Source organism: Dendronephthya gigantea, unplaced genomic scaffold (genome assembly GCF_004324835.1).
Source record: "Dendronephthya gigantea isolate DGI-Jeju-01 unplaced genomic scaffold, DenGig_1.0 000313F, whole genome shotgun sequence".
NCBI lineage: Eukaryota > Metazoa > Cnidaria > Anthozoa > Malacalcyonacea > Nephtheidae > Dendronephthya > Dendronephthya gigantea.
In genome coordinates, this window is record NW_021163323.1 from 22333 (window position 1) to 34379 (window position 12047).

At 37.2% G+C, this 12047-nt stretch overlaps 2 long non-coding RNA genes across 3 annotated transcripts; both read right to left on the reverse strand.

The window, feature by feature from the left end:
* Positions 1-3177: 3177 nt before the first annotated feature.
* On the reverse strand, positions 3178-4645 carry LOC114541868. Its single transcript, XR_003689383.1, has 3 exons — positions 4552-4645; positions 3371-3416; positions 3178-3264 (listed from the first exon to the last, which is right to left on the reverse strand). It is a non-coding gene; the product is annotated as an uncharacterized LOC114541868 (long non-coding RNA).
* A 3603-nt stretch (positions 4646-8248) lies between these two features.
* LOC114541867 lies at positions 8249-9965 on the reverse strand. Of its 2 annotated transcripts, XR_003689381.1 has the most exons (4): positions 9891-9965; positions 9633-9793; positions 8449-8494; positions 8249-8343 (listed from the first exon to the last, which is right to left on the reverse strand). It is a non-coding gene; the product is annotated as an uncharacterized LOC114541867 (long non-coding RNA). The 2 variants fall into 2 exon arrangements; XR_003689380.1 differs by lacking the exon at positions 9891-9965 and having other exon boundaries at positions 9633-9845.
* Between the last annotated feature and the right edge of the window lie 2082 nt (positions 9966-12047).

Here is a 12047-nt window from a genome sequence, read left to right on the forward strand (position 1 = left end):
CCTGCAGTTTTCTGATCTCTTGATACACTGGAATGTTTAGCGTTTTCTATGTTGGTAATCAATATAATTCCAGAGATTAGGTTAGGATTAGGGTTAAATTTAGGATTAGGTTTACCCTATTTAACAATAAACCTAAGACCTAATCTTAACCCAAATCGTAACATAATCTCAAATAAAAAATAAGTCTGACGGATAGTTTTTTTAACTCATTAACTGCCAAAACAAACTTCCTTTTGCCTTGAAATTTCGCTCCCTGACAGTTTACTGATCTCTCGATACACTGGAATGTTTAGCGTTTTCTATGTTGGCAGTATTATTCCATTCAATCTTTAAGATTAGATTAGGATTAGGGTTAAATTTAGGATAAGTTTTAACCCTATTAAACTATAAACCTAAAACATAATCTTAACCCAATTCCTAACGTAATCCAAAATATTAAATTCGTGTATTTAGGATTTAGTGAACATGGAGTTTTATATTAAAAACTATCGCAGCATCGTCAGCACTTTTGAAATTGTAAATTCGCATTTTAATAGAACAAGTTAAAGACTTAAAGCTTTTACAGTCCACTTAAATTACTGCAAAATAACATTTCTCTAAAATCTACTGAAAATATCAGAAAAATGTTTCATTCAGCTCCAGCTCTCTCCGTTCTCTCCGTCAGCTCGTAACATTTTCAAATTCATTTCTGCAAAAACAGCACCAAATTCCAGGAATTCCTGAGTCCTGACCAGTCCAGACAGGAAAGGACGCGTCTTATGCAAACACTTTATAATGAAGAGATATTTGTCTTCATAAACTGATCATTTTGGAGAAGATTTCCAGAAAATACAAACACAGACTTCTCCAAGAACGAACATTGTATCTATATTCAGTCTATACAGCAAGGTTTATACTACAGAGCGACAAACAACACAGAACTTGCTTTATTATTACGACACAAGAACGACTTGAAATATGGCTTCATATATACAAGGCTACGATGAAGAAAGGTTTGTGGACAAAATCAATCAAAATTTTCATTGTCAGATTTGCTTCAACGTCTTGAAAGAGCCGGTTATGTGTTCGAGAAACCAGCATTCTTTTTGCCGTTGTTGTATCACGAAACATCTGGAAAATTCCCAAACATGCCCAACGTGTGCTGATGAACTGACCGTAGAGACTTTGGCCGAAGCACCGCGAATGGTTAAAGATTTTTTGAATGAATCGAAAATTCGTTGCGTTTACATCGACAGAGGTTGTCAAGAAGTTGTAGAATTACAGCATCTTGACCGCCACGAAGATACATGTGGATATACACCAGCCGTTTGTACAAACCAAGGCTGTGGTTTAATTGTCAACAAGCGTGATATTATTCACCATGAAAGTGAAGTTTGTGAATTCCGAAAGTTGAAGTGTCACTCGTGCGGAGAAATAACGAAAACTTTGGCAGATATGGAGGAAAGAATGGCGAATATCGAGAAGAATAATGTAACGATTGAAACTAAAATAACAAATTTTGACAGAAAAATAGACAAAAACACGGCAGATATAAAAGCAGATATGGAAGGAAAACACGAAGCGGTTAACAACGAAGTCAAAGGATTAAAAACAGCTTTGGTCAGAGCTTTTGATGAAATGAAGGACGTTCTTATCACGATGGAGGGCAAGAAAGAAGAAAACACAAGAAAAGTAATAAATAGATTAAGTGGTGATAAGGAAGATATAATTGTTGCTGGAGGTTTATTGACTAGCTCTGTAGAGATGTTTAACTGGCGTCAAAGAACATGGTCGCCATTACAATCAATGCCAAAGGATCGTTATGGAGCAACTTCATTTATTTATAACAATCATATGACTATAGCTGGGGGTTTCTGTGGTGGGTCTGGCATTGTTGATGATATGATTAGAATGAATATTGACCCAAACCCTGATCTCTCAACACACTGGAGTGACTGTCCTGTTAAACTACCTGATAAGTTGAGATACCACAGCAGTGTGCTGTATAATGATCAGTTGATGGTCTCTGGAGGTGCAAAGAGAAATGGTTCATCTAAATTGATCAGAGCAGTCCAGCTTGTTCCTCCCTATACTGTGAAGACCTTATCAAGAATGCCAGAACCAAGACAAGGTCACAGTATGGAAATATTTGATGATAATTTGTTGATAGTTGGTGGAAGTTCAACTGGTGATTGCAAAGACAACCTCAGAAGTGTCGTACTGTACGATATAAAGAAGAATGAGTTGAAACAGTTGTCACCACTGCCATATGAAGTGAGTGAGATGGCAACTGTGAGATGGGGAGACAACATTGTTGTTATTGGTGGCGCTGACAAACATAGGAAGAGATTAGATACAGTTATCATTTACAATGTCAAGACAGAACAAAGTCACATGTTGCCATCAATGAGATGTAAGAGGAGGGGATGTACTGCTGCTGTTATTGAAAACAACATTGTAGTCCTGGGAGGGTGTGGTGAGCAAGGAGAGCTAAAGTCAGTTGAAGGTTTCAACTTTGAAAGGTATTCTTGGGAAGAACTTCCAGAAATGTCTGAAGCAAGATGGTGGCACACTGCTGTTGTTGTGTAAACAATATGTAAGGTATTAAGTGAAAACTCCTAACATATTATGAACAATTAAAATGAACTATAAGATTTTCACAAAGTTATAGAAATAGCATTCTAAGTTGATTGTCAGACATATACTGATTTGTATTTTTGTGATCGAATCTAAATTGAGTCAGTTCTTAGAACAATAATAAATGTATGAAATAGATATTTTCATTGAGGAATCTTTAAAATGAAACACAAAATAAAACATTTGAAATAAGCTTCCTGCTCCCACTCCACCTAGGTCTTTCAAACCCCTCCCCTCCCACCTATGTTTTGGACCACAACCCCACCCCTCCCCACCTGGGTTCTTCTGCCCTGGTCCCCCAGACCAAGAATCCTAACTGAGCCTCTGCCTCAAGAAATAGCTCAGTTACCTATTTTAAATATCAGCCTGTCTGTAAATGATGTCTGTGTCTGTCAGACTGCCACAGACCAAGTCATATTTTAAAATTTAACAATTAACAAGATTTGGAGAGATAGTTTTACTCTTTATTAAAACAGAACCCTGATTAACTAATAAATTGGTTTGTCAACTAAAATAAAATTCTGATTTCAATTTTGCTCACAAATTGTTTTGTAATTTCATGTTTTCCATCGCGTCCTTGAAGGCTTTTAGTACAAGATTTACATTATCTTTTGTACTGTTCAACCCCATCAGACCAACACGCCATATCTGAAAAATTTCACGACAAAAAGTAAGGTTTTTCACAGGGAAAAAAATTTACGATTATGGAGCGAATATCTGCGAATATGGAGAAGAAAATTGTGAATATGGATACCTTTCCAGCAGATCTTCCAAGACCACCTGAAATATCCATTTTATATCTGAAAAAAAAATTCAATTTTAACACTCTCCCTCTTTAGTGGATTTCTATGGATCACCCCCCTGCAAGTATTTAAAATGCTGCTTATAGCAGGGGGGTAGACCTTTCCAAGGTTTGTCACTCAGCAAGTACCGTCAATGGGACGAAACAACCCCCTGCACATATTGAAAATAGCGCTGTTGGCAGGGGGGTGACTGCCTTTATTTACGGGTACTTGCTGAGTGACGAACCACTTATGCAAAAAACTATGGAGTTGTTCTTCTGATAGGTATTCTGTGCCTACACTTTCTTTTATTTTTATTGTATTTTTATCTTTACTTGAAAGCACGACATGAAATTACCATTTAGACCTAACCCGGGGGGTGACCGGGGAGTCAATGACCAAATTCATTACTCATTCTGTTTCGAGAAATGCATTATAGTTTAAAATTTAGTTTAGCCGAATTCATATTAGAGGCGGGAAACTCGTCTTACAAGGTCAAGGAAAACAGGAAACTCGTCTTACAGGGGAAACTCCTCTTGGAAACTCATCTTAGACGGGAAACTCGTCTGATGTGAATCAGGCCACAGACGGGTTTCTCGTCAGAATTTTCCCGCCTAAATTTCCCGTCTAAACAAACGGTTAATTTGAACGGGAATCCATTCTGGACGAGAAACTCGTCTTAAATTCGCATTTAGACGGATAAATCAGACGAGTTTCTGAAATATCAACACGGTCAAAGACGGAACAAGGGTAAAGCCCGCCACACAAGAGAGCTATCAGCTGAGCTAACGACCTCGCGAAGCAGTTAACTCAGCCTGAAAACTATCCGCACACGATAGAAACTTGCCTCTCGAGGCGAATTCCTCACGAAAAACTATCCGCACACGAGAGTAACTTGCTGAGCTAACAGCCTCGCGAGGTCTTTACCTCAGCTACCAGCTCTCGTGTGAGGCGCGCTTAACTGAGAAAATAAACAAAATTATCATGGTAATAATCACGATACCCTTTGTAGCATTACCAGACCCATCACACGTGTAAATTTTATATCCATTCCAAGTCATATTAAAACGGGTTTTTACAATCAACTTTCCTGTCTAAGATGAATTTCCCGTGCCTAATATGAATTTGGTTCTTAATGTGAGAGAGATGATACCTTCGGCTTCTCCGCTTCCTTGAATATACAATCCATTGTTATATGGTTTGTTGTTGTTTGAATAAAAACGTGATTTTCGTCAGATCTTCGCAGCAAATGGTGTCATGACAGAACTCGCTGGTTTGCAAATTATGTGGACACCATTGTGTGTACGAGAACCTCTGTACAATGATAAATTCACGTTAATTTAATTGTTTTGTAAGATTATAAGAATATTATCGATTCGCTGTGTCGCTACAAGGTTACATCTGGTCTTACCTTGGTGCTCCGAAATCACCACAACCCTGACTGTCACATTCACGGATTAAATTTGTACCATTTGAGCTGCATTTAAAGCTGACCAAGTTTAAAACATTCAACAGCATTATCTAGAAAAATAAATCCAGAAAAATACGATGAAGAATAACGAAGTGATACTTGAGAATTCTATGAACAAAGATATATATCACAATATGTATTCCAGTACCTGCAAAGACTAGGAATATAACAACGATCTTAACAACTCCAAACATCTTTGATCTGCTAAAATTTAATCTTCTAGCTTGAAATGGCTTTTCATCGATATAATGACCGCACTTATACAGGATGTTTAAAAAACGCAACACTTAATATTTATGAATATTTTGATACGCTATACGATCTTTTGTGATCAAAACGAAAGTGAATTTCATGAACACTTTGTCTTTGAAGTTGCGTTTTTCTTATTCACCACAGCTGTAGATCAATCAACAAGATATCCTGAACCATTTGTGTGTTGATGAAAACTCATTTAGATTGGAATATTATTGCACCGCGAAAATATTCAACTCGACTTAGACAGAGTAAAATACTAAAGTAGGTCACATCTGGACAAGAGACACTGACAGATAGTTTTGTTAACTTATTAACTGACAGTACTCTTCCACTGATGAGTAAAATCATCTGACATTAGACAGAGTAAAATACTAAAGTAGGTCACATCTGGATGCATTGCAAGCTAATGGGTTAACAAGAGACACTGACAGATAGTTTTGTTAACTTATTAACTGACAATACTCTTCCACTGATGAGTAAAATCATCTGACACGATTAAGAAAAATCTAGGTTCATAATGCTGGACCATGCAGTTTGACCCATTCACTCAGCATACATAGCTCAGTGCGTTATACTCCAGTCCCAGTTCTATCTCTCAGCTCTCGATATTTTTAAATATATTTGTGTTATTGTGGAAACACCGCAGCAAATTCCAGGAATTCCTGACAGCAAATGATGCATTTTATGCAAACACTTTACAAGGAAGAGATATTTGTCTTTAAAAACTGATCATTTTGGAGAAGATTTCGAGAAAATACAAAGACAGACTTATCCAAGAACGAACACTGTATCTATATTCAGTCTATACAGCGAGGTTTATACTACAGAGCGACAAACAACACAGAACTTGCTTTATTATTACGACACAAGAACGACGTGAAATATGGCTTCATATATACAAGGCTACGATGAAGAAAGGTTTGTGGACAAAATCAATCAAAATTTTCATTGCCAGATTTGCTTCAACGTCTTGAAAGAGCCGGTTATGTGTTCGAGAAACCAGCATTCTTTTTGCCGTTGTTGTATTACGAAACATCTGGAAAATTCTCAAACATGTCCAACGTGTGCTGATAAACTGACCGTAGAGACTTTGGCCGAACCAAATAGAATGGTTAAAGATTTTTTGAATGAATCGAAAATTCGTTGCGTTTACATCGACAGAGGTTGTCAAGAAGTTGTAGAATTACAGCATCTTGACCGCCATGAAGATACATGTGGATATACACCAGCCGTTTGTACAAACCAAGGCTGTGGTTTAATTGTCAACAAGCGTGATCTTATTCACCATGAAAGTGAAGTCTGTGAATTCCGAAAGTTGAAGTGTCACTCGTGCGGAGAAATAACGAAAACTTTGGCAGATATGGAGGAAAAAATAGCGAATATCGACGTAACAATTGCAACTAAAATAACAAATTTAGAGCAAAATGTTGCACGGAATATGGAGAAAAACACAGCAGATTTAAAAGCAGATATAAAAGCAGATATGGAAGGAAAACTCGAAGCGGTTAACAACAAAGTCGATGGATTGAAAACAGCTTTGGTCAGAGCTTTTGATGAAATGAAGGACGTTCTTATCACGATGGAGGGCAAGAAAGAAGAAAACACAAGAAAAGTAAGAAATAGACCAAGTGGTGATAAGGAAAATATAATTGTTGCTGGAGGTTTATTGAATGACTCTGTAGAGATGTTTAACTGGCGTCAAAGAACATGGTCGCCATTACAATCAATGCCAAAGAAACGTTGGGGAGCGACTTCATTTATTTATAACAATCATATGACTATAGCTGGGGGTCGCTGTGCTCGGTATTCCGTTGTTGATGATATGATTAGAATGAATATTGACCCAAACCCTGATCTCTCAACACACTGGAGTGACTGTCCTGTTAAACTACCTGATAAGTTGAGATACCACAGCAGTGTGCTGTATAATGATCAGTTGATAGTCTCTGGAGGTGATAATGGAAATGTTCACTGACTTGATCAGATCAGTCCAGCTTGTTCCTCCCTATACTGTGAAGACCTTATCAAGAATGCCAGAACCAAGACAATATCACAGCATGGAAATATTTGATGATAATTTGTTGATAGTTGGTGGAAGTCCAACTGGCCATCACAAAGACAGCCTCAGCAGTGTTGTACTGTACGACATAAAGAAGAATGAGCTGAAACAGTTGTCACCACTGCCGTATGAAGTGAGTGCTATGGCAACTGTGAGATGGGGAGACAACATTGTTGTTATTGGTGGCCAAGACAAACATGGCAAGACATTAAATACAGTTGTCATTTACAATGTCAAGACAGAACAAAGTCACATGCTGCCATCAATGAGATGTGAGAGGGTGGAATGTACTGCAGTTGTTATTGAAAACAACATTGTAGTCCTGGGAGGTTCAGGTGAGGAAGGAAACCTGAAGTCAGTTGAAGGTTTCAACTTTGAAAGGTATTCTTGGGAAGAACTTCCAGAAATGTCTAAAGCAAGATTGTGGCCCACTGCTGTTGTTGTGTGAACAATATGTAAGGTATTAAGTGAAAACTCGTAACATATTATGAACAATTGAAATGAACTATAAGATTTTCACAAAGTTATAGAAATAGATTGCAGCATTCTAAGTTGATTGTCAGACATATACTGATTTGTATTTTTGTAATTGAATTTAAATTGAGTCAGTTCTAGAATTATATATTAAAGAACAATAACAAATCTTTGAAAAAGATTTTTCGTTGAGGAAGGTTTAAAATGAAACAAAATAAAAATTTGAAATAACTTTTCTTCACCCCCTCACCTAGGTTTTTCACTCCCCCCCTCCCACCTAGGTTTTTCAGCCACAACCCCACCCCTCCCCATCTGGGTTCTTCTGCCCCAGTCCCCCAGACCAAGAATCCTAACTGAGCCTCTGCCTCAGAAATAGCTCAGTTACCTATTTTAAATATCAGCCTGTCTGTAAATGATGTCTGTGTCTGTCAGACTGCCACAGACCAAGTCATATTTTAAAATTTAACAATTAACAAGATTTGGAGAGATAGTTTTACTCTTTATTAAAACAAAACCCTGAATAACTAATATAAATTGGTTTGTCAACTAAAATAAAATTCTTGTTTCAAGTTTGCTCACAGATTCTTTTGTAATTTCACGTTTTCCATCGCGTCCTTGAAGGCTTTTAGTACAAGATTTACATTATCTTTTGTACTGTTCAACCCCATCAGACCAACACGCCATATCTGAAAAATTTCACGACAAAAAGTACGGTTTTTCACTGGGAAAAAATTTACGATTATGGAGTGAATATCTGTGAATATGGAGAAGAAAATTGTGAATATGGATACCTTTCCAGCAGATCTTCCAAGACCACCTGAAATATCCATTTTATATCTGAAAAAGAAATTGATTATTCAATTTTAACACTCTCCCTCTTTAGTGGACCTTCATGAATCACCCCCCTGCAAGTCTTGAAAATGGCGTGCTGGCAGGGGGGTATCCTTCTTCAAGATTCATCACTCAGCAAGTACCGTAATAAGGAACACCCCCTGCCCATATTAAAATGGGGCAGTTGGCAGGGGGGTGATTTCCTCCATTTACATGTACTTGCTGAGTAACGGGACCACTTATGCAAAAAACAATGGAGTTGTTCTTCTGATAGGTATTCTGTGCCTACACTTTCTTTTATTTTTATTGTATTTTTATCTTTACTTGAAAGCACGACATGAAATTACCATTTAGACCTAACCCGGGGGGTGACAGAAGTCAATGACCAAATTCATTACTCATTCTGTTTCGAGAAATGCATTATAGTTTAAAATTTAGTTTAGCCGAATTCATATTAGAGGCGGGAAACTCGTCTTACAAGGTCAAGGAAAACAGGAAACTCGTCTTACAGGGGAAACTCCTCTTGGAAACTCATCTTAGACGGGAAACTCGTCTGATGTGAATCAAGCCACAGACGGGTTTCTCGTCAGAATTTTCCCGCCTAACTTTCCCGTCTAAACAAACGGTTAATTTGAACGGGAATCCCTTCTGGACGAGAAACTCGTCTTAAATTCGCATTTAGACGGATAAATCAGATGAGTTTCTGAAATATCAACACGGTCAAGGACGGAACAAGGGTAAAGCCCGCCCGGCGCAAGAGAGCTATCAGCTGAGCTAACGACCTCGCGAAGCAGTTAACTCAGCCTGAAAACTATCCGCACACGATAGAAACTTGCCTCTCGAGGCGAATTCCTCACGAAAAACTATCCGCTCACGAGAGTAACTTGCTGAGCTAACAACCTCGCGAGGTCTTTACCTCAGCTACCAGCTCTCGTGTGAAACGAGCTTAACTGAGAAAATAAACAAAATTATTATCGTAATAATCACGATATACCCTTTTTAGCATTACCCGACCAATCACACGTGTAAATTTTATATCCATTCCAAGTCATATTAAGACGGGTTTTTACAATCAACTTTCCTGTCTAAGATGAATTTCCCGTGCCTAATATGAATTTGGTTATTAATGTGAGAGAGATGATACCTTCGGCTTCTCCGCTTCCTTGAATATACAATCCATTGTTATATGGTTTGTTGTTGTTTGAATAAGAACGTGATTTTCGTCAGATCTTCGCAGCAAATGGTGTCATGACAGAACTCCCTAGTTTGCAAACTATGTCGACACCATTGTGTGTACGAGAACCTCTGTATAATGATAAATTCACGTTAATTTAATTGTTTTGTAAGATTATAAGAATATTATCGATTCGCTGTGTTGCTACAAGGTTACATCTGGTCTTACCTTGGTGTTCCGAAATCACCACAACCCTGACTGTCACATCCACGAATTGAATTTCTACCATTTGAGCTGCAAAGCTGACCAAGTTTAAAACATTCAACCGCATTAACTAGGAAAATAAATCCAGAAAAATACGATGAAGAATAACGAAGTGACACTTGAGAATTCTATGAACAAAGATATATATCACAATATGTAATCCAGTACCTGCAAAGACTAGGAATATAACAACGATCTTAACAACTCCAAACATCTTTGATCTGCTAAAATTTAATCTTCTAGCTTGAAATGGCTTTTCATCGATATAATGACCGCACTTATACAGGATGTTTAAAAAACACAACACTTAATATTAATGAATATTTTGATACGCTATACGATCTTTTGTGATCAAAACGAAAGTGAATTTTATAAACACTTTGAAGTTGCGTTTTTCTTATTCACCACAGCTGTAGATCAATCCACAAGATATCCTGAACCATTTGTGTGTTGGTGAAAACTCATTTAGATTGGAATATTATTGCACCGCGAAATTATTCAACTTGATTTAGACAGAGTAAAATACTAAAGTAGGTCACATCTGGGTGCATTGCAAGCTAATGGGTTAACAAGAGACACTGACAAATAGTTTTGTTAACTCGTTAACTGACAGTACTCTTCCACTGATGAGTAAAATCATTTGACACGATTTGGAAAAATCTAGGTTCATAATGCTGGACCCTGCTGTTTGACCCATTCACTTAGCATACATAGCTCAGTGCGTTATACTCCAGTCCCAGTTCTCTCTCTCAGGTCGCGATATTTTTTAATTTATTTGTGGAAATACGCAGCAAATTTCAGGAATTTCTAACAGCAAATGATGCATTTTATGCAAACACTTTATAAGGAAGAGATAATGAGATATTTGTAATTTGTCTTCATAAACTGATCACCTTGGAGAAGATTTCGAGAAAATACAAACACAGAAATCTCCAAGAACGAACACTGTATCTATATTCAGTCTATACAGCGAGGTTTATACCACAGAGCGACAAACAACACAGAACTTGCTTTATTATTACGACACAAGAACAATCTGGAAGATATGATAAAAAAACTTGAAGCGGTTAACAACGAGGTTATCCTAACTGAATCTTGATATCCACACCGTCTAGTCATATATTCTGTCTATAAACTATTTGTTATGATTGATTTTTCTTGGTATAATTATAGAGTATCATTTTCTTTGAACTCATTTCCATATAATGAAACAAGAAATTCCTACCAACATAAACACAACCAATTGCCAGTCAGGATTTGATTAGGAGATGCTGAGCTTTTGTCAGGAGACAATAATAATAATAATTTTTTTTATACCACAAATTCCTGTGCACAAAACACTCTTTAAACACTTACGGAAAAGATATTTTTCTGCTGTTCTAAAAAGATAATTTTGCCGTAGCGATTTGAGAAAATACAAACACAGACTTCTCCAAGAACGAACACTGTATCTATATTCAGTCTATACAGCGAGGTTTATACTACAGAGCGACAAACAACACAGAACTTGCTTTATTATTACGACACAAGAACGACGTGAAATATGGCTTCATATATACAAGGCTACGATGAAGAAAGGTTTGTGGACAAAATCAATCAAAATTTTCATTGTCAAATTTGCTTCAACGTCTTGAAAGAGCCGGTTATGTGTTCGAGAAACCAGCATTCTTTTTGCCGTTGTTGTATTACGAAACATCTGGAAAATTCTCAAACATGTCCAACGTGTGCTGATGAATTGACCGTAGAGACTTTGGCCGAAGCACCGCGAATGGTAAAAGATTTTTTAAATGAATCAAAAATTCGTTGCGTTTACATCGACAGAGGTTGTCAAGAAGTTGTAGAATTACAGCATCTTGACCGCCATGAAGATACATGTGGATATACACCAGCCGTTTGTACAAACCAAGGCTGTGGTTTAATTGTCAACAAGCGTGATCTTATTCACCATGAAAGTGAAGTCTGTGAATTCCGAAAGTTGAAGTGTCACTCGTGCGGAGAAATAACGAAAACTTTGGCAGATATCGAGGAAAGAATGGCGAAGAATAATCAAACAATTGAAACTAAAATAACAAATTTAGAGAAAAACACGGCAGATATGATGAAGACTTTATTTAACGAGAG